The sequence below is a fragment of the Pimephales promelas genome, chromosome 16 (assembly GCF_988280905.1).
Source record: "Pimephales promelas chromosome 16, fPimPro1.hap1.1, whole genome shotgun sequence".
Taxonomy (NCBI): Eukaryota; Metazoa; Chordata; class Actinopteri; order Cypriniformes; family Leuciscidae; genus Pimephales; species Pimephales promelas.
Window position 1 is genome coordinate 5,408,553 of NC_142784.1, and position 15,491 is coordinate 5,424,043.

Below are 15,491 nucleotides of genomic sequence, written 5' to 3' on the forward strand. Positions count from 1 at the left end.
CCCAAGATAACAAATCATAGCATCAAGGCGCTGTGGCTTAGTTGGTCAAAGCGCCTGTCTTGTAAACAGGAGATCCTGGGTTCGAATCCCAGCGGTGCCTCTATCCAGCTGACTTTGCTCTTTGGGATTGTTCTTGGACAGAGAGCCTTGAGACCTTGAATCCAGTTTAAATTGTGCAGAGGCTAGAGCACCTGTCTTTTCTGCCCGCAGAGTGAAAAGCATTACAGTGTTGGAAATGCCCAGATGAAAAACCATCAAGTGGCCCAACCACATAATCATGTGGGCTCTGTGGCGCAATGGATAGCGCATTGGACTTCTAGATTGCAAAATGAGGACATTCAAAGGTTGTGGGTTCGAGTCGTACCTTTAGCCCTTTTGTCAACCCCATACTGTACAGTGTTGCCCTCAGTTAACAGAAAGCTTTTGAGGCCTCTTGTTCTCAACGTGTTCATTTCAAATAATGTCAATGTAGTTGAAAGGCTTCAAAATGTTGTCTGTTTTGTTTACTACTACATTTGCTTACCAAAACCTCTTGGCTCTTGCACACAAGGACTGGCAGTCACCACAGAGTGGTGCCAGACTTCCTTTCTCTTCCCGCTGCTTAGATGGTCTTTGCAGCTGTTGTGAATGGAGCTCCATAAACATGTTTGTTGTGGTTTCTAGGAGTCCAGCTGAACATGGTTGGCCAATAATCACAGAGGCTGGCTGGCCACCCCATAGTTTATGCTGTCCAAGGCCTGGTCCACGATTTGCATCTTTTTTGTGCACATGCTGGCAGGCGCTGTGGCTTAGTTGGTTAAAGCGCCTGTCTCGTAAACAGGAGATCCTGGGTTCGAATCCCAGCGGTGCCTTTGACTGTGCCCTTCTGTTTCGCAAGGCCTTGAACCCTCGCAATTCTTTGCTTTTCTGAGAACTGACCACAAACTGTGAAACTGAGGCTTCCTTTGCAATTGCTTCCACTTGCAAACCATCCCTGAGCTGTTGTTGAAGGACAGTGTCCCAAGATAACAAATCATAGCATCAAGGCGCTGTGGCTTAGTTGGTCAAAGTGCCTGTCTTGTAAACAGGAGATCCTGGGTTCGAATCCCAGCGGTGCCTCTATCCAGCTGACTTTGCTCTTTGGGATTGTTCTTGGACAGAGAGCCTTGAGACCTTGAATCCAGTTTACATTGTGCAGAGGCTAGAGCACCTGTCTTTTCTGCCCGCAGAGTGAAAAGCATTACAGTGTTGGAAATGCCCAGATGAAAAACCATCAAGTGGCCCAACCACATAATCATGTGGGCTCTGTGGCGCAATGGATAGCGCATTGGACTTCTAGATTGCAAAATGAGGACATTCAAAGGTTGTGGGTTCGAGTCGTACCTTTAGCCCTTTTGTCAACCCCATACTGTACAGTGTTGCCCTCAGTTAACAGAAAGCTTTTGAGGCCTCTTGTTTTCAACGTGTTCATTTCAAATAATGTCAATGTAGTTGAAAGGCTTCAAAATGTTGTCTGTTTTGTTTACTACTACATTTGCTTACCAAAACCTCTTGGCTCTTGCACACATGGACTGGCAGTCACCACAGAGTGGTGCCAGACTTCCTTTCTCTTCCCGCTGCTTAGATGGTCTTTGCAGCTGTTGTGAATGGAGCTCCATAAACATGTTTGTTGTGGGTTCTAGGAGTCCAGCTGAACATGGTTGGCCAATAATCACAGAGGCTGGCTGGCCACCCCATAGTTTATGCTGACCAAGGCCTGGTCCACGATTTGCATCTTTTTTGTGCACATGCTGGCAGGCGCTGTGGCTTAGTTGGTTAAAGCGCCTGTCTTGTAAACAGGAGATCCTGGGTTCGAATCCCAGCGGTGCCTTTGACTGTGCCCTTCTGTTTTGCAAGGCCTTGAACCCTCGCAATTCTTTGCTTTTCTGAGAACTGACCACAAACTGTGAAACTGAGGCTTCCTTTGCAATTGTTTCCACTTGCAAACCATCCCTGAGCTGTTGTTGAAGGACAGTGTCCCAAGATAACAAATCATAGCATCAAGGCGCTGTGGCTTAGTTGGTCAAAGCGCCTGTCTTGTAAACAGGAGATCCTGGGTTCGAATCCCAGCGGTGCCTCTATCCAGCTGACTTTGCTCTTTGGGATTGTTCTTGGACAGAGAGCCTTGAGACCTTGAATCCAGTTTAAATTGTGCAGAGGCTAGAGCACCTGTCTTTTCTGCCCGCAGAGTGAAAAGCATTACAGTGTTGGAAATGCCCAGATGAAAAACCATCAAGTGGCCCAACCACATAATCATGTGGGCTCTGTGGCGCAATGGATAGCGCATTGGACTTCTAGATTGCAAAATGAGGACATTCAAAGGTTGTGGGTTCGAGTCGTACCTTTAGCCCTTTTGTCAACCCCATACTGTACAGTGTTGCCCTCAGTTAACAGAAAGCTTTTGAGGCCTCTTGTTCTCAACGTGTTCATTTCAAATAATGTCAATGTAGTTGAAAGGCTTCAAAATGTTGTCTGTTTTGTTTCCTACTACATTTGCTTACCAAAACCTCTTGGCTCTTGCACACATGGACTGGCAGTCACCACAGAGTGGTGCCAGACTTCCTTTCTCTTCCCGCTGCTTAGATGGTCTTTGCAGCTGTTGTGAATGGAGCTCCATAAACATGTTTGTTGTGGGTTCTAGGAGTCCAGCTGAACATGGTTGGCCAATAATCACAGAGGCTGGCTGGCCACCCCATAGTTTATGCTGTCCAAGTCCTGGTCCACGATTTGCATCTTTTTTGTGCACAGGCTGGCAGGCGCTGTGGCTTAGTTGGTTAAAGCGCCTGTCTAGTAAACAGCAGATCCTGGGTTCGAATCCCAGCGGTGCCTTTGACTGTGCCCTTCTGTTTCGCAAGGCCTTGAACCCTCGCAATTCTTTGCTTTTCTGAGAACTGACCACAAACGGTGAAACTGAGGCTTCCTTTGCAATTGCTTCCACTTGCAAACCATCCCTGAGCTGTTGTTGAAGGACAGTGTCCCAAGATAACAAATCATAGCATCAAGGCGCTGTGGCTTAGTTGGTCAAAGCGCCTGTCTTGTAAACAGGAGATCCTGGGTTCGAATCCCAGCGGTGCCTCTATCCAGCTGACTTTGCTCTTTGGGATTGTTCTTGGACAGAGAGCCTTGAGACCTTGAATCCAGTTTAAATTGTGCAGAGGCTAGAGCACATGTCTTTTCTGCCCGCAGAGTGAAAAGCATTACAGTGTTGGAAATGCCCAGATGAAAAACCATCAAGTGGCCCAACCACATAATCATGTGGGCTCTGTGGCGCAATGGATAGCGCATTGGACTTCTAGATTGCAAAATGAGGACATTCAAAGGTTGTGGGTTCGAGTCGTACCTTTAGCCCTTTTGTCAACCCCATACTGTACAGTGTTGCCCTCAGTTAACAGAAAGCTTTTGAGGCCTCTTGTTCTCAACGTGTTCATTTCAAATAATGTCAATGTAGTTGAAAGGCTTCAAAATGTTGTCTGTTTTGTTTACTACTACATTTGCTTACCAAAACCTCTTGGCTCTTGCACACAAGGACTGGCAGTCACCACAGAGTGGTGCCAGACTTCCTTTCTCTTCCCGCTGCTTAGATGGTCTTTGCAGCTGTTGTGAATGGAGCTCCATAAACATGTTTGTTGTGGTTTCTAGGAGTCCAGCTGAACATGGTTGGCCAATAATCACAGAGGCTGGCTGGCCACCCCATAGTTTATGCTGTCCAAGGCCTGGTCCACGATTTGCATCTTTTTTGTGCACATGCTGGCAGGCGCTGTGGCTTAGTTGGTTAAAGCGCCTGTCTCGTAAACAGGAGATCCTGGGTTCGAATCCCAGCGGTGCCTTTGACTGTGCCCTTCTGTTTCGCAAGGCCTTGAACCCTCGCAATTCTTTGCTTTTCTGAGAACTGACCACAAACTGTGAAACTGAGGCTTCCTTTGCAATTGCTTCCACTTGCAAACCATCCCTGAGCTGTTGTTGAAGGACAGTGTCCCAAGATAACAAATCATAGCATCAAGGCGCTGTGGCTTAGTTGGTCAAAGTGCCTGTCTTGTAAACAGGAGATCCTGGGTTCGAATCCCAGCGGTGCCTCTATCCAGCTGACTTTGCTCTTTGGGATTGTTCTTGGACAGAGAGCCTTGAGACCTTGAATCCAGTTTACATTGTGCAGAGGCTAGAGCACCTGTCTTTTCTGCCCGCAGAGTGAAAAGCATTACAGTGTTGGAAATGCCCAGATGAAAAACCATCAAGTGGCCCAACCACATAATCATGTGGGCTCTGTGGCGCAATGGATAGCGCATTGGACTTCTAGATTGCAAAATGAGGACATTCAAAGGTTGTGGGTTCGAGTCCCACCAGAGTCGTACCTTTAGCCCTTTTGTCAACCCCATACTGTACAGTGTTGCCCTCAGTTAACAGAAAGCTTTTGAGGCCTCTTGTTCTCAACGTGTTCATTTCAAATAATGTCAATGTAGTTGAAAGGCTTCAAAATGTTGTCTGTTTTGTTTACTACTACATTTGCTTACCAAAACCTCTTGGCTCTTGCACACAAGGACTGGCAGTCACCACAGAGTGGTGCCAGACTTCCTTTCTCTTCCCGCTGCTTAGATGGTCTTTGCAGCTCTTGTGAATGGAGCTCCATAAACATGTTTCATGTGGGTTCTAGGAGTCCAGCTGAACATGGTTGGCCAATAATCACAGAGGCTGGCTGGCCACCCCATAGTTTATGCTGTCCAAGTCCTGGTCCACGATTTGCATCTTTTTTGTGCACAGGCTGGCAGGCGCTGTGGCTTAGTTGGTTAAAGCGCCTGTCTAGTAAACAGGAGATCCTGGGTTCGAATCCCAGCGGTGCCTTTGACTGTGCCCTTCTGTTTCGCAAGGCCTTGAACCCTCGCAATTCTTTGCGTTTCTGAGAACTGACCACAAACGGTGAAACTGAGGCTTCCTTTGCAATTGCTTCCACTTGCAAACCATCCCTGAGCTGTTGTTGAAGGACAGTGTCCCAAGATAACAAATCATAGCATCAAGGCGCTGTGGCTTAGTTGGTCAAAGCGCCTGTCTTGTAAACAGGAGATCCTGGGTTCGAATCCCAGCGGTGCCTCTATCCAGCTGACTTTGCTCTTTGGGATTGTTCTTGGACAGAGAGCCTTGAGACCTTGAATCCAGTTTAAATTGTGCAGAGGCTAGAGCACCTGTCTTTTCTGCCCGCAGAGTGAAAAGCATTACAGTGTTGGAAATGCCCAGATGAAAAACCATCAAGTGGCCCAACCACATAATCATGTGGGCTCTGTGGCGCAATGGATAGCGCATTGGACTTCTAGATTGCAAAATGAGGACATTCAAAGGTTGTGGGTTCGAGTCGTACCTTTAGCCCTTTTGTCAACCCCATACTGTACAGTGTTGCCCTCAGTTAACAGAAAGCTTTTGAGGCCTCTTGTTCTCAACGTGTTCATTTCAAATAATGTCAATGTAGTTGAAAGGCTTCAAAATGTTGTCTGTTTTGTTTACTACTACATTTGCTTACCAAAACCTCTTGGCTCTTGCACACAAGGACTGGCAGTCACCACAGAGTGGTGCCAGACTTCCTTTCTCTTCCCGCTGCTTAGATGGTCTTTGCAGCTGTTGTGAATGGAGCTCCATAAACATGTTTGTTGTGGTTTCTAGGAGTCCAGCTGAACATGGTTGGCCAATAATCACAGAGGCTGGCTGGCCACCCCATAGTTTATGCTGTCCAAGGCCTGGTCCACGATTTGCATCTTTTTTGTGCACATGCTGGCAGGCGCTGTGGCTTAGTTGGTTAAAGCGCCTGTCTCGTAAACAGGAGATCCTGGGTTCGAATCCCAGCGGTGCCTTTGACTGTGCCCTTCTGTTTCGCAAGGCCTTGAACCCTCGCAATTCTTTGCTTTTCTGAGAACTGACCACAAACTGTGAAACTGAGGCTTCCTTTGCAATTGCTTCCACTTGCAAACCATCCCTGAGCTGTTGTTGAAGGACAGTGTCCCAAGATAACAAATCATAGCATCAAGGCGCTGTGGCTTAGTTGGTCAAAGTGCCTGTCTTGTAAACAGGAGATCCTGGGTTCGAATCCCAGCGGTGCCTCTATCCAGCTGACTTTGCTCTTTGGGATTGTTCTTGGACAGAGAGCCTTGAGACCTTGAATCCAGTTTACATTGTGCAGAGGCTAGAGCACCTGTCTTTTCTGCCCGCAGAGTGAAAAGCATTACAGTGTTGGAAATGCCCAGATGAAAAACCATCAAGTGGCCCAACCACATAATCATGTGGGCTCTGTGGCGCAATGGATAGCGCATTGGACTTCTAGATTGCAAAATGAGGACATTCAAAGGTTGTGGGTTCGAGTCGTACCTTTAGCCCTTTTGTCAACCCCATACTGTACAGTGTTGCCCTCAGTTAACAGAAAGCTTTTGAGGCCTCTTGTTTTCAACGTGTTCATTTCAAATAATGTCAATGTAGTTGAAAGGCTTCAAAATGTTGTCTGTTTTGTTTACTACTACATTTGCTTACCAAAACCTCTTGGCTCTTGCACACATGGACTGGCAGTCACCACAGAGTGGTGCCAGACTTCCTTTCTCTTCCCGCTGCTTAGATGGTCTTTGCAGCTGTTGTGAATGGAGCTCCATAAACATGTTTGTTGTGGGTTCTAGGAGTCCAGCTGAACATGGTTGGCCAATAATCACAGAGGCTGGCTGGCCACCCCATAGTTTATGCTGACCAAGGCCTGGTCCACGATTTGCATCTTTTTTGTGCACATGCTGGCAGGCGCTGTGGCTTAGTTGGTTAAAGCGCCTGTCTTGTAAACAGGAGATCCTGGGTTCGAATCCCAGCGGTGCCTTTGACTGTGCCCTTCTGTTTTGCAAGGCCTTGAACCCTCGCAATTCTTTGCTTTTCTGAGAACTGACCACAAACTGTGAAACTGAGGCTTCCTTTGCAATTGTTTCCACTTGCAAACCATCCCTGAGCTGTTGTTGAAGGACAGTGTCCCAAGATAACAAATCATAGCATCAAGGCGCTGTGGCTTAGTTGGTCAAAGCGCCTGTCTTGTAAACAGGAGATCCTGGGTTCGAATCCCAGCGGTGCCTCTATCCAGCTGACTTTGCTCTTTGGGATTGTTCTTGGACAGAGAGCCTTGAGACCTTGAATCCAGTTTAAATTGTGCAGAGGCTAGAGCACCTGTCTTTTCTGCCCGCAGAGTGAAAAGCATTACAGTGTTGGAAATGCCCAGATGAAAAACCATCAAGTGGCCCAACCACATAATCATGTGGGCTCTGTGGCGCAATGGATAGCGCATTGGACTTCTAGATTGCAAAATGAGGACATTCAAAGGTTGTGGGTTCGAGTCGTACCTTTAGCCCTTTTGTCAACCCCATACTGTACAGTGTTGCCCTCAGTTAACAGAAAGCTTTTAAGGCCTCTTGTTCTCAACGTGTTCATTTCAAATAATGTCAATGCAGTTGAAAGGCTTCAAAATGTTGTCTGTTTTGTTTACTACTACATTTGCTTACCAAAACCTCTTGGCTCTTGCACACATGGACTGGCAGTCACCACAGAGTGGTGCCAGACTTCCTTTCTCTTCCCGCTGCTTAGATGGTCTTTGCAGCTGTTGTGAATGGAGCTCCATAAACATGTTTGTTGTGGGTTCTAGGAGTCCAGCTGAACATGGTTGGCCAATAATCACAGAGGCTGGCTGGCCACCCCATAGTTTATGCTGTCCAAGTCCTGGTCCAGGATTTGCATCTTTTTTGTGCACAGGCTGGCAGGCGCTGTGGCTTAGTTGGTTAAAGCGCCTGTCTAGTAAACAGGAGATCCTGGGTTCGAATCCCAGCGGTGCCTTTGACTGTGCCCTTCTGTTTCGCAAGGCCTTGAACCCTCGCAATACTTTGCTTTTCTGAGAACTGACCACAAACTGTGAAACTGAGGCTTCCTTTGCAATTGTTTCCACTTGCAAACCATCCCTGAGCTGTTGTTGAAGGACAGTGTCCCAAGATAACAAATCATAGCATCAAGGCGCCGTGGCTTAGTTGGTCAAAGCGCCTGTCTTGTAAACAGGAGATCCTGGGTTCGAATCCCAGCGGTGCCTCTATCCAGCTGACTTTGCTCTTTGGGATTATTCTTGGACAGAGAGCCTTGAGACCTTGAATCCAGTTTAAATTTGTGCAGTGGCTAGAGCACCTGTCTTTTCTGCCCGCAGAGTGAAAAGCATTACAGTGTTGGAAATGCCCAGATGAAAAACCATCAAGTGGCCCAACCACATAATCATGTGGGCTCTGTGGCGCAATGGATAGTGCATTGGACTTCTAGATTGCAAAATGAGGACTTTCAAAGGTTGTGGGTTTGAGTCCCACCAGAGTCGTACCTTTAGCCCTTTTGTCAACCCCATACTGTACAGTGTTGCCCTCAGTTAACAGAAAGCTTTTGAGGCCTCTTGTTCTCAACGTGTTCATTTCAAATAATGTCAATGTAGTTGAAAGGCTTCAAAATGTTGTCTGTTTTGTTTACTACTACATTTGCTTACCAAAAAACCTCTTGGCTCTTGCACACAAGGACTGGCAGTCACCACAGAGTGGTGCCAGACTTCCTTTCTCTTCCCGCTGCTTAGATGGTCTTTGCAGCTCTTGTGAATGGAGCTCCATAAACATGTTTGATGTGGGTTCTAGGAGTCCAGCTGAACATGGTTGGCCAATAATCACAGAGGCTGGCTGGCCACCCCCCACGCAGTTGTCAACAAACTAGTTTATGCTGTCCAAGGCCTGGTCCACGATTTTCATCTTTTTTTGTGCACAGGCTGGCAGGCGCTGTGGCTTAGTTGGTTAAAGCGCCTGTCTAGTAAACAGGAGATCCTGGGTTCGAATCCCAGCGGTGCCTTTGACTGGTTCACTTGCAAACCATCCCTGAGCTGTTGTTGAAGGACAGTGTCCCAAGATAACAAATCATAGCATCAAGGCGCTGTGGCTTAGTTGGTCAAAGCGCCTGTCTTGTAAACAGGAGATCCTGGGTTCGAATCCCAGCGGTGCCTCTATCCAGCTGACTTTGCTCTTTGGGATTGTTCTTGGACAGAGAGCCTTGAGACCTTGAATCCAGTTTAAATTTGTGCAGAGGCTAGAGCACCTGTCTTTTCTGCCAGCAGAGTGAAAAGCATTACAGTGTTGGAAATGCCCAGATGAAAAACCATCAAGTGGCCCAACCACACAATCATGTGGGCTCTGTGGCGCAATGGATAGTGCATTGGACTTCTAGATTGCAAAATGAGGACATTCAAAGGTTGTGGGTTTGAGTCCCACCAGAGTCGTACCTTTAGCCCTTTTGTCAACCCCATACTGTACAGTGTTGCCCTCAGTTAACAGAAAGCTTTTGAGGCCTCTTGTTCTCAACGTGTTCATTTCAAATAATGTCAATGTAGTTGAAAGGCTTCAAAATGTTGTCTGTTTTGTTTACTACTACATTTGCTTACCAAAACCTCTTGGCTCTTGCACACAAGGACTGGCAGTCACCACAGAGTGGTGCCAGACTTCCTTTCTCTTCCCGCTGCTTAGATGGTCTTTGCAGCTCTTGTGAATGGAGCTCCATAAACATGTTTGATGTGGGTTCTAGGAGTCCAGCTGAACATGGTTGGCCAATAATCACAGAGGCTGGCTGGCCACCCCCCACGCAGTTGTCAACAAACTAGTTTATGCTGTCCAAGGCCTGGTCCACAATTTGCATCTTTTTTTGTGCACAGGCTGGCAGGCGCTGTGGTGTAGTTGGTTAAAGCGCCTGTCTAGTAAACAGGAGATCCTGGGTTCGAATCCCAGCGGTGCCTTTGACTGTGCCCTTCTGTTTCGCAAGGCCTTGAACCCTCGCAATTCTTTGCTTTTCTGAGAACTGACCACAAACGGTGAAACTGAGGCTTCATTTGCAATTGCTTCCACTTGCAAACCATCCCTGAGCTGTTGTTGAAGGACAGTGCCCCAAGATAACAAATCATAGCATCAAGGCGCCGTGGCTTAGTTGGTCAAAGCGCCTGTCTTGTAAACAGGAGATCCTGGGTTCGAATCCCAGCGGTGCCTCTATCCAGCTAACTTTGCTCTTTGGGATTGTTCTTGGACAGAGAGCCTTGAGACCTTGAATCCAGTTTAAATTGTGCAGAGGCTAGAGCACCTGTCTTTTCTGCCAGCAGAGTGAAAAGCATTACAGTGTTGGAAATGCCCAGATGAAAAACCATCAAGTGGCCCAACCACATAATCATGTGGGCTCTGTGGCGCAATGGATAGCGCATTGGACTTCTAGATTGCAAAATGAGGACATTCAAAGGTTGTGGGTTTGAGTCCCACCAGAGTCGTACCTTTAGCCCTTTTGTCAACCCCATACTGTACAGTGTTGCCCTCAGTTAACAGAAAGCTTTTGAGGCCTCTTGTTCTCAACGTGTTCATTTCAAATAATGTCAATGTAGTTGAAAGGCTTCAAAATGTTGTCTGTTTTGTTTACTACTACATTTGCTTACCAAAACCTCTTGGCTCTTGCACACAAGGACTGGCAGTCACCACAGAGTGGTGCCAGACTTCCTTTCTCTTCCCGCTGCTTAGATGGTCTTTGCAGCTGTTGTGAATGGAGCTCCATAAACATGTTTGTTGTGGGTTCTAGGAGTCCAGCTGAACATGGTTGGCCAATAATCACAGAGGCTGGCTGGCCACCCCATAGTTTATGCTGTCCAAGGCCTGGTCCACGATTTGCATCTTTTTTGTGCACAGGCAGGCGCTGTGGCTTAGTTGGTTAAAGCGCCTGTCTCGTAAACAGGAGATCCTGGGTTCGAATCCCAGCGGTGCCTTTGACTGTGCCCTTCTGTTTCGCAAGGCCTTGAACCCTCGCAATTCTTTGCTTTTCTGAGATCTGACCACAAACGGTGAAACTGAGGCTTCCTTTGCAATTGTTTCCACTTGCAAACCATCCCTGAGCTGTTGTTGAAGGACAGTGTCCCAAGATAACAAATCATAGCATCAAGGCACCGTGGCTTAGTTGGTCAAAGCGCCTGTCTTGTAAACAGGAGATCCTGGGTTCGAATCCCAGCGGTGCCTCTATCCAGCTGACTTTGCTCTTTGGGATTGTTCTTGGACAGAGAGCCTTGAGACCTTGAATCCAGTTTAAATTGTGCAGACGCTAGAGCACCTGTCTTTTCTGCCCGCAGAGTGAAAAGCATTACAGTGTTGGAAATGCCCAGATGAAAAACCATCAAGTGGCCCAACCACATAATCATGTGGGCTCTGTGGCACAATGGATAGCGCATTGGACTTCTAGATTGCAAAATGAGGACATTCAAAGGTTGTGGGTTCGAGTTCCACCAGAGTCGCACCTTTAGCCCTTTTGTCAACCCCATACTGTACAGTGTTGCCCTCAGTTAACAGAAAGCTTTTGAGGCCTCTTGTTCTCAACGTGTTCACTTCAAATAATGTCAATGTAGTTGAAAGGCTTCAAAATGTTGTCTGTTTTGTTTACTACTACATTTGCTTACCAAAACCTCTTGGCTCTTGCACACAAGGACTGGCAGTCACCACAGAGTGGTGCCAGACTTCCTTTCTCTTCCCGCTGCTTAGATGGTCTTTGCAGCTCTTGTGAATGGAGCTCCATAAACATGTTTGATGTGGGTTCTAGGAGTCCAGCTGAACATGGTTGGCCAATAATCACAGAGGCTGGCTGGCCACCCCCCACGCAGTTGTCAACAAACTAGTTTATACTGTCCAAGGCCTGGTCCACGATTTGCATCTTTTTTGTGCACAGGCTGGCAGGCGCTGTGGCTTAGTTGGTTAAAGCGCCTGTCTAGTAAACAGGAGATCCTGGGTTCGAATCCCAGCGGTGCCTTTGACTGTGCCCTTTTGTTTCGCAAGGCCTTGAACCCTCGCAATTCTTTGCTTTTCTGAGAACTGACCACAAACGGTGAAACTGAGGCTTGCTTTGCAATTTCTTCCACTTGCAAACCATCCCTGAGCTGTTGTTGAAGGACAGTGTCCCAAGATAACAGATCTTGGCATCAAGGCGCCGTGGTTTAGCTGGTCAAAGCGCCTGTCTTGTAAACAGGAGATCCTGGGTTCGAATCCCAGCGGTGCCTCTATCCAGCTGACTTTGCTCTTTGGGATTGTTCTTGGACAGAGAGCCTTGAGACTTTGAATCCAGTTTAAATTGTGCAGAGGCTAGAGCACCTGTCTTTTCTGCCCGCAGAGTGAAAAGCATTACAGTGTTGGAAATGCCCAGATGAAAAACCATCAAGTGGCCCAACCACACAGTCATGTGGGTTCTCTGGCGCAATGGATAGCGCATTAGACTTCTAGATTGCAAAATGAGGACATTCAAAGGTTGTGGGTTCGAGTCCCTTTAGCCGTTTTGTCAACCCCATACTGTACAGTGTTGCCCTCAGTTAACAGAAAGCTTTTGAGGCCTCTTGTTCTCAACGTGTTCATTTCAAATAATGTCAATGTAGTTGAAAGGCTTCAAAATGTTGTCTGTTTTGTTTACTACTACATTTGCTTACCAAAATCTCTTGGCTCTTGCACACAAGGACTGGCAGTCACCACAGAGTGGTGCCAGACTTCCTTTCTCTTCCCGCTGCTTAGATGGTCTTTGCAGCTCTTGTGCATGGAGCTCCATAAACATGTTTGTTGTGGGTTCTAGGAGTCCTGCTGAACATGGTTGGCCAATAATCACAGAGGCTGGTTGGCCACCCCATAGTTTATGCTGTCCAAGTCCTGGTCCACGATTTGCATCTTTTTTGTGCACAGGCTGGCAGGCGCTGTGGCTTAGTTGGTTAAAGTGCCTGTCTAGTAAACAGGAGATCCTGGGTTCGAATCCCAGCGGTGCCTTTGACTGTGCCCTTCTGTTTCGCAAGGCCTTGAACCCTCGCAATTCTTTGCTTTTCTGAGAACTGACCCCAAACGGTGAAACTGAGGCTTCCTTTGCAATTGCTTCCACTTGCAAACCATCCCTGAGCTGTTGTTGAAGGACAGTGTCCCAAGATAACAAATCATAGCATCAAGGCGCTGTGGCTTAGTTGGTCAAAGCGCCTGTCTTGTAAACAGGAGATCCTGGGTTCGTATCCCAGCTGTGCCTCTATCCAGCTGACTTTGCTCTTTGGGATTGTTCTTGGACAGAGAGCCTTGATACCTTGAATCCAGTTTAAATTGTGCAGAGGCTAGAGCACCTGTCTTTTCTGCCCGCAGAGTGAAAAGCATTACAGTGTTGGAAATGCCCAGATGAAAAACCATCAAGTGGCCCAACCACATAATCATGTGGGCTCTGTGGCGCAATGGATAGCGCATTGGACTTCTAGATTGCAAAATGAGGACATTCAAAGGTTGTGGGTTCGACTCCCACCAGAGTCGTACCTTAAGCCCTTTTGTCAACCCCATACTGTACAGTGTTGCCCTCAGTTAACAGAAAGCTTTTGAGGCCTCTTGTTCTCAACGTGTTCATTTCAAATAATGTCAATGTAGTTGAAAGGCTTCAAAATGTTGTCTGTTTTGTTTACTACTACATTTGCTTATCAAAACCTCTTGGCTCTTGCACACATGGACTGGCAGTCACCACAGAGTGGTGCCAGACTTCCTTTCTCTTCCCGCTGCTTAGATGGTCTTTGCAGCTGTTGTGAATGGAGCTCCATAAACATGTTTGTTGTGGGTTCTAGGAGTCCTGCTGAACATGGTTGGCCAATAATCACAGAGGCTGGCTGGCCACCCCATAGTTTATGCTGTCCAAGGCCTGGCCCACGATTTGCATCTTATTTGTGCACAGGCTGGCAGGCGCTGTGGCTTAGTTGGTTAAAGCGCCTGTCTCGTAAACAGGAGATCCTGGGTTCGAATCCCAGCGGTGCCTTTGACTGTGCCCTTCTGTTTCGCAAGGCCTTGAACCCTCGCAATTCTTTGCTTTTCTGAGAACTGACCACAAACGGTGAAACTAAGGCTTGCTATGCAATTTCTTCCACTTGCAAACCATCCCTGAGCTGTTGTTGAAGGACAGTGTCCCAAGATAACAGATCTTGGCATCAAGGCGCCGTGGTTTAGCTGGTCAAAGCGCCTGTCTTGTAAACAGGAGATCCTGGGTTCGAATCCCAGCGGTGCCTCTATCCAGCTGACTTTGCTCTTTGGGATTGTTCTTGGACAGAGAGCCTTGAGACTTTGAATCCAGTTTAAATTGTGCAGAGGCTAGAGCACCTGTCTTTTCTGCCCGCAGAGTGAAAAGCATTACAGTGTTGGAAATGCCCAGATGAAAAACCATCAAGTGGCCCAACCACACAGTCATGTGGGTTCTCTGGCGCAATGGATAGCGCATTAGACTTCTAGATTGCAAAATGAGGACATTCAAAGGTTGTGGGTTCGAGTCCCTTTAGCCGTTTTGTCAACCCCATACTGTACAGTGTTGCCCTCAGTTAACAGAAAGCTTTTGAGGCCTCTTGTTCTCAACGTGTTCATTTCAAATAATGTCAATGTAGTTGAAAGGCTTCAAAATGTTGTCTGTTTTGTTTACTACTACATTTGCTTACCAAAATCTCTTGGCTCTTGCACACAAGGACTGGCAGTCACCACAGAGTGGTGCCAGACTTCCTTTCTCTTCCCGCTGCTTAGATGGTCTTTGCAGCTCTTGTGCATGGAGCTCCATAAACATGTTTGTTGTGGGTTCTAGGAGTCCTGCTGAACATGGTTGGCCAATAATCACAGAGGCTGGTTGGCCACCCCATAGTTTATGCTGTCCAAGTCCTGGTCCACGATTTGCATCTTTTTTGTGCACAGGCTGGCAGGCGCTGTGGCTTAGTTGGTTAAAGTGCCTGTCTAGTAAACAGGAGATCCTGGGTTCGAATCCCAGCGGTGCCTTTGACTGTGCCCTTCTGTTTCGCAAGGCCTTGAACCCTCGCAATTCTTTGCTTTTCTGAGAACTGACCCCAAACGGTGAAACTGAGGCTTCCTTTGCAATTGCTTCCACTTGCAAACCATCCCTGAGCTGTTGTTGAAGGACAGTGTCCCAAGATAACAAATCATAGCATCAAGGCGCTGTGGCTTAGTTGGTCAAAGCGCCTGTCTTGTAAACAGGAGATCCTGGGTTCGTATCCCAGCTGTGCCTCTATCCAGCTGACTTTGCTCTTTGGGATTGTTCTTGGACAGAGAGCCTTGATACCTTGAATCCAGTTTAAATTGTGCAGAGGCTAGAGCACCTGTCTTTTCTGCCCGCAGAGTGAAAAGCATTACAGTGTTGGAAATGCCCAGATGAAAAACCATCAAGTGGCCCAACCACATAATCATGTGGGCTCTGTGGCGCAATGGATAGCGCATTGGACTTCTAGATTGCAAAATGAGGACATTCAAAGGTTGTGGGTTCGACTCCCACCAGAGTCGTACCTTAAGCCCTTTTGTCAACCCCATACTGTACAGTGTTGCCCTCAGTTAACAGAAAGCTTTTGAGGCCTCTTGTTCTCAACGTGTTCATTTCAAATAATGTCAATGTAGTTGAAAGGCTTCAAA

At 47.3% G+C, this 15,491-nt stretch overlaps 38 non-coding genes across 38 annotated transcripts; all 38 read left to right on the plus strand.

The window, feature by feature from the left end:
* Positions 1 to 26: 26 nt before the first annotated feature.
* Positions 27 to 100, plus strand: trnat-ugu (transfer RNA threonine (anticodon UGU)). Its single transcript has one exon. It is a non-coding gene; the product is annotated as a tRNA-Thr (tRNA).
* Positions 101 to 777: 677 nt separating this feature from the next.
* Positions 778 to 851, plus strand: trnat-cgu (transfer RNA threonine (anticodon CGU)). Its single transcript has one exon. It is a non-coding gene; the product is annotated as a tRNA-Thr (tRNA).
* A 173-nt stretch (positions 852 to 1,024) lies between these two features.
* trnat-ugu (transfer RNA threonine (anticodon UGU)) lies at positions 1,025 to 1,098 on the plus strand. Its single transcript has one exon. It is a non-coding gene; the product is annotated as a tRNA-Thr (tRNA).
* A 677-nt stretch (positions 1,099 to 1,775) lies between these two features.
* trnat-ugu (transfer RNA threonine (anticodon UGU)) lies at positions 1,776 to 1,849 on the plus strand. Its single transcript has one exon. It is a non-coding gene; the product is annotated as a tRNA-Thr (tRNA).
* A 173-nt stretch (positions 1,850 to 2,022) lies between these two features.
* trnat-ugu (transfer RNA threonine (anticodon UGU)) lies at positions 2,023 to 2,096 on the plus strand. The gene has a single exon. It is a non-coding gene; the product is annotated as a tRNA-Thr (tRNA).
* Positions 2,097 to 2,773: 677 nt separating this feature from the next.
* Positions 2,774 to 2,847, plus strand: trnat-agu (transfer RNA threonine (anticodon AGU)). Its single transcript has one exon. It is a non-coding gene; the product is annotated as a tRNA-Thr (tRNA).
* A 173-nt stretch (positions 2,848 to 3,020) lies between these two features.
* On the plus strand, positions 3,021 to 3,094 carry trnat-ugu (transfer RNA threonine (anticodon UGU)). The gene has a single exon. It is a non-coding gene; the product is annotated as a tRNA-Thr (tRNA).
* Positions 3,095 to 3,771: 677 nt separating this feature from the next.
* On the plus strand, positions 3,772 to 3,845 carry trnat-cgu (transfer RNA threonine (anticodon CGU)). The gene has a single exon. It is a non-coding gene; the product is annotated as a tRNA-Thr (tRNA).
* A 173-nt stretch (positions 3,846 to 4,018) lies between these two features.
* On the plus strand, positions 4,019 to 4,092 carry trnat-ugu (transfer RNA threonine (anticodon UGU)). The gene has a single exon. It is a non-coding gene; the product is annotated as a tRNA-Thr (tRNA).
* A 182-nt stretch (positions 4,093 to 4,274) lies between these two features.
* trnar-ucu (transfer RNA arginine (anticodon UCU)) lies at positions 4,275 to 4,364 on the plus strand. The gene is given in 2 exon segments: positions 4,275 to 4,311; positions 4,329 to 4,364. It is a non-coding gene; the product is annotated as a tRNA-Arg (tRNA).
* A 416-nt stretch (positions 4,365 to 4,780) lies between these two features.
* On the plus strand, positions 4,781 to 4,854 carry trnat-agu (transfer RNA threonine (anticodon AGU)). The gene has a single exon. It is a non-coding gene; the product is annotated as a tRNA-Thr (tRNA).
* A 173-nt stretch (positions 4,855 to 5,027) lies between these two features.
* On the plus strand, positions 5,028 to 5,101 carry trnat-ugu (transfer RNA threonine (anticodon UGU)). Its single transcript has one exon. It is a non-coding gene; the product is annotated as a tRNA-Thr (tRNA).
* Positions 5,102 to 5,778: 677 nt separating this feature from the next.
* Positions 5,779 to 5,852, plus strand: trnat-cgu (transfer RNA threonine (anticodon CGU)). The gene has a single exon. It is a non-coding gene; the product is annotated as a tRNA-Thr (tRNA).
* Positions 5,853 to 6,025: 173 nt separating this feature from the next.
* Positions 6,026 to 6,099, plus strand: trnat-ugu (transfer RNA threonine (anticodon UGU)). The gene has a single exon. It is a non-coding gene; the product is annotated as a tRNA-Thr (tRNA).
* A 677-nt stretch (positions 6,100 to 6,776) lies between these two features.
* Positions 6,777 to 6,850, plus strand: trnat-ugu (transfer RNA threonine (anticodon UGU)). Its single transcript has one exon. It is a non-coding gene; the product is annotated as a tRNA-Thr (tRNA).
* A 173-nt stretch (positions 6,851 to 7,023) lies between these two features.
* trnat-ugu (transfer RNA threonine (anticodon UGU)) lies at positions 7,024 to 7,097 on the plus strand. The gene has a single exon. It is a non-coding gene; the product is annotated as a tRNA-Thr (tRNA).
* A 677-nt stretch (positions 7,098 to 7,774) lies between these two features.
* On the plus strand, positions 7,775 to 7,848 carry trnat-agu (transfer RNA threonine (anticodon AGU)). Its single transcript has one exon. It is a non-coding gene; the product is annotated as a tRNA-Thr (tRNA).
* Positions 7,849 to 8,021: 173 nt separating this feature from the next.
* Positions 8,022 to 8,095, plus strand: trnat-ugu (transfer RNA threonine (anticodon UGU)). Its single transcript has one exon. It is a non-coding gene; the product is annotated as a tRNA-Thr (tRNA).
* Positions 8,096 to 8,278: 183 nt separating this feature from the next.
* Positions 8,279 to 8,368, plus strand: trnar-ucu (transfer RNA arginine (anticodon UCU)). Its single transcript is given in 2 exon segments — positions 8,279 to 8,315; positions 8,333 to 8,368. It is a non-coding gene; the product is annotated as a tRNA-Arg (tRNA).
* A 438-nt stretch (positions 8,369 to 8,806) lies between these two features.
* trnat-agu (transfer RNA threonine (anticodon AGU)) lies at positions 8,807 to 8,880 on the plus strand. Its single transcript has one exon. It is a non-coding gene; the product is annotated as a tRNA-Thr (tRNA).
* Positions 8,881 to 8,957: 77 nt separating this feature from the next.
* trnat-ugu (transfer RNA threonine (anticodon UGU)) lies at positions 8,958 to 9,031 on the plus strand. Its single transcript has one exon. It is a non-coding gene; the product is annotated as a tRNA-Thr (tRNA).
* Positions 9,032 to 9,214: 183 nt separating this feature from the next.
* trnar-ucu (transfer RNA arginine (anticodon UCU)) lies at positions 9,215 to 9,304 on the plus strand. Its single transcript is given in 2 exon segments — positions 9,215 to 9,251; positions 9,269 to 9,304. It is a non-coding gene; the product is annotated as a tRNA-Arg (tRNA).
* A 436-nt stretch (positions 9,305 to 9,740) lies between these two features.
* On the plus strand, positions 9,741 to 9,814 carry trnat-agu (transfer RNA threonine (anticodon AGU)). Its single transcript has one exon. It is a non-coding gene; the product is annotated as a tRNA-Thr (tRNA).
* A 173-nt stretch (positions 9,815 to 9,987) lies between these two features.
* Positions 9,988 to 10,061, plus strand: trnat-ugu (transfer RNA threonine (anticodon UGU)). The gene has a single exon. It is a non-coding gene; the product is annotated as a tRNA-Thr (tRNA).
* A 182-nt stretch (positions 10,062 to 10,243) lies between these two features.
* On the plus strand, positions 10,244 to 10,333 carry trnar-ucu (transfer RNA arginine (anticodon UCU)). Its single transcript is given in 2 exon segments — positions 10,244 to 10,280; positions 10,298 to 10,333. It is a non-coding gene; the product is annotated as a tRNA-Arg (tRNA).
* A 412-nt stretch (positions 10,334 to 10,745) lies between these two features.
* trnat-cgu (transfer RNA threonine (anticodon CGU)) lies at positions 10,746 to 10,819 on the plus strand. The gene has a single exon. It is a non-coding gene; the product is annotated as a tRNA-Thr (tRNA).
* A 173-nt stretch (positions 10,820 to 10,992) lies between these two features.
* trnat-ugu (transfer RNA threonine (anticodon UGU)) lies at positions 10,993 to 11,066 on the plus strand. The gene has a single exon. It is a non-coding gene; the product is annotated as a tRNA-Thr (tRNA).
* Positions 11,067 to 11,248: 182 nt separating this feature from the next.
* On the plus strand, positions 11,249 to 11,338 carry trnar-ucu (transfer RNA arginine (anticodon UCU)). Its single transcript is given in 2 exon segments — positions 11,249 to 11,285; positions 11,303 to 11,338. It is a non-coding gene; the product is annotated as a tRNA-Arg (tRNA).
* Positions 11,339 to 11,773: 435 nt separating this feature from the next.
* On the plus strand, positions 11,774 to 11,847 carry trnat-agu (transfer RNA threonine (anticodon AGU)). The gene has a single exon. It is a non-coding gene; the product is annotated as a tRNA-Thr (tRNA).
* A 173-nt stretch (positions 11,848 to 12,020) lies between these two features.
* On the plus strand, positions 12,021 to 12,094 carry trnat-ugu (transfer RNA threonine (anticodon UGU)). Its single transcript has one exon. It is a non-coding gene; the product is annotated as a tRNA-Thr (tRNA).
* A 674-nt stretch (positions 12,095 to 12,768) lies between these two features.
* Positions 12,769 to 12,842, plus strand: trnat-agu (transfer RNA threonine (anticodon AGU)). The gene has a single exon. It is a non-coding gene; the product is annotated as a tRNA-Thr (tRNA).
* Positions 12,843 to 13,015: 173 nt separating this feature from the next.
* On the plus strand, positions 13,016 to 13,089 carry trnat-ugu (transfer RNA threonine (anticodon UGU)). Its single transcript has one exon. It is a non-coding gene; the product is annotated as a tRNA-Thr (tRNA).
* Positions 13,090 to 13,271: 182 nt separating this feature from the next.
* trnar-ucu (transfer RNA arginine (anticodon UCU)) lies at positions 13,272 to 13,361 on the plus strand. Its single transcript is given in 2 exon segments — positions 13,272 to 13,308; positions 13,326 to 13,361. It is a non-coding gene; the product is annotated as a tRNA-Arg (tRNA).
* Positions 13,362 to 13,777: 416 nt separating this feature from the next.
* On the plus strand, positions 13,778 to 13,851 carry trnat-cgu (transfer RNA threonine (anticodon CGU)). The gene has a single exon. It is a non-coding gene; the product is annotated as a tRNA-Thr (tRNA).
* A 173-nt stretch (positions 13,852 to 14,024) lies between these two features.
* Positions 14,025 to 14,098, plus strand: trnat-ugu (transfer RNA threonine (anticodon UGU)). The gene has a single exon. It is a non-coding gene; the product is annotated as a tRNA-Thr (tRNA).
* Positions 14,099 to 14,772: 674 nt separating this feature from the next.
* Positions 14,773 to 14,846, plus strand: trnat-agu (transfer RNA threonine (anticodon AGU)). The gene has a single exon. It is a non-coding gene; the product is annotated as a tRNA-Thr (tRNA).
* Positions 14,847 to 15,019: 173 nt separating this feature from the next.
* Positions 15,020 to 15,093, plus strand: trnat-ugu (transfer RNA threonine (anticodon UGU)). Its single transcript has one exon. It is a non-coding gene; the product is annotated as a tRNA-Thr (tRNA).
* A 182-nt stretch (positions 15,094 to 15,275) lies between these two features.
* On the plus strand, positions 15,276 to 15,365 carry trnar-ucu (transfer RNA arginine (anticodon UCU)). Its single transcript is given in 2 exon segments — positions 15,276 to 15,312; positions 15,330 to 15,365. It is a non-coding gene; the product is annotated as a tRNA-Arg (tRNA).
* The last annotated feature ends 126 nt before the right edge of the window (positions 15,366 to 15,491 follow it).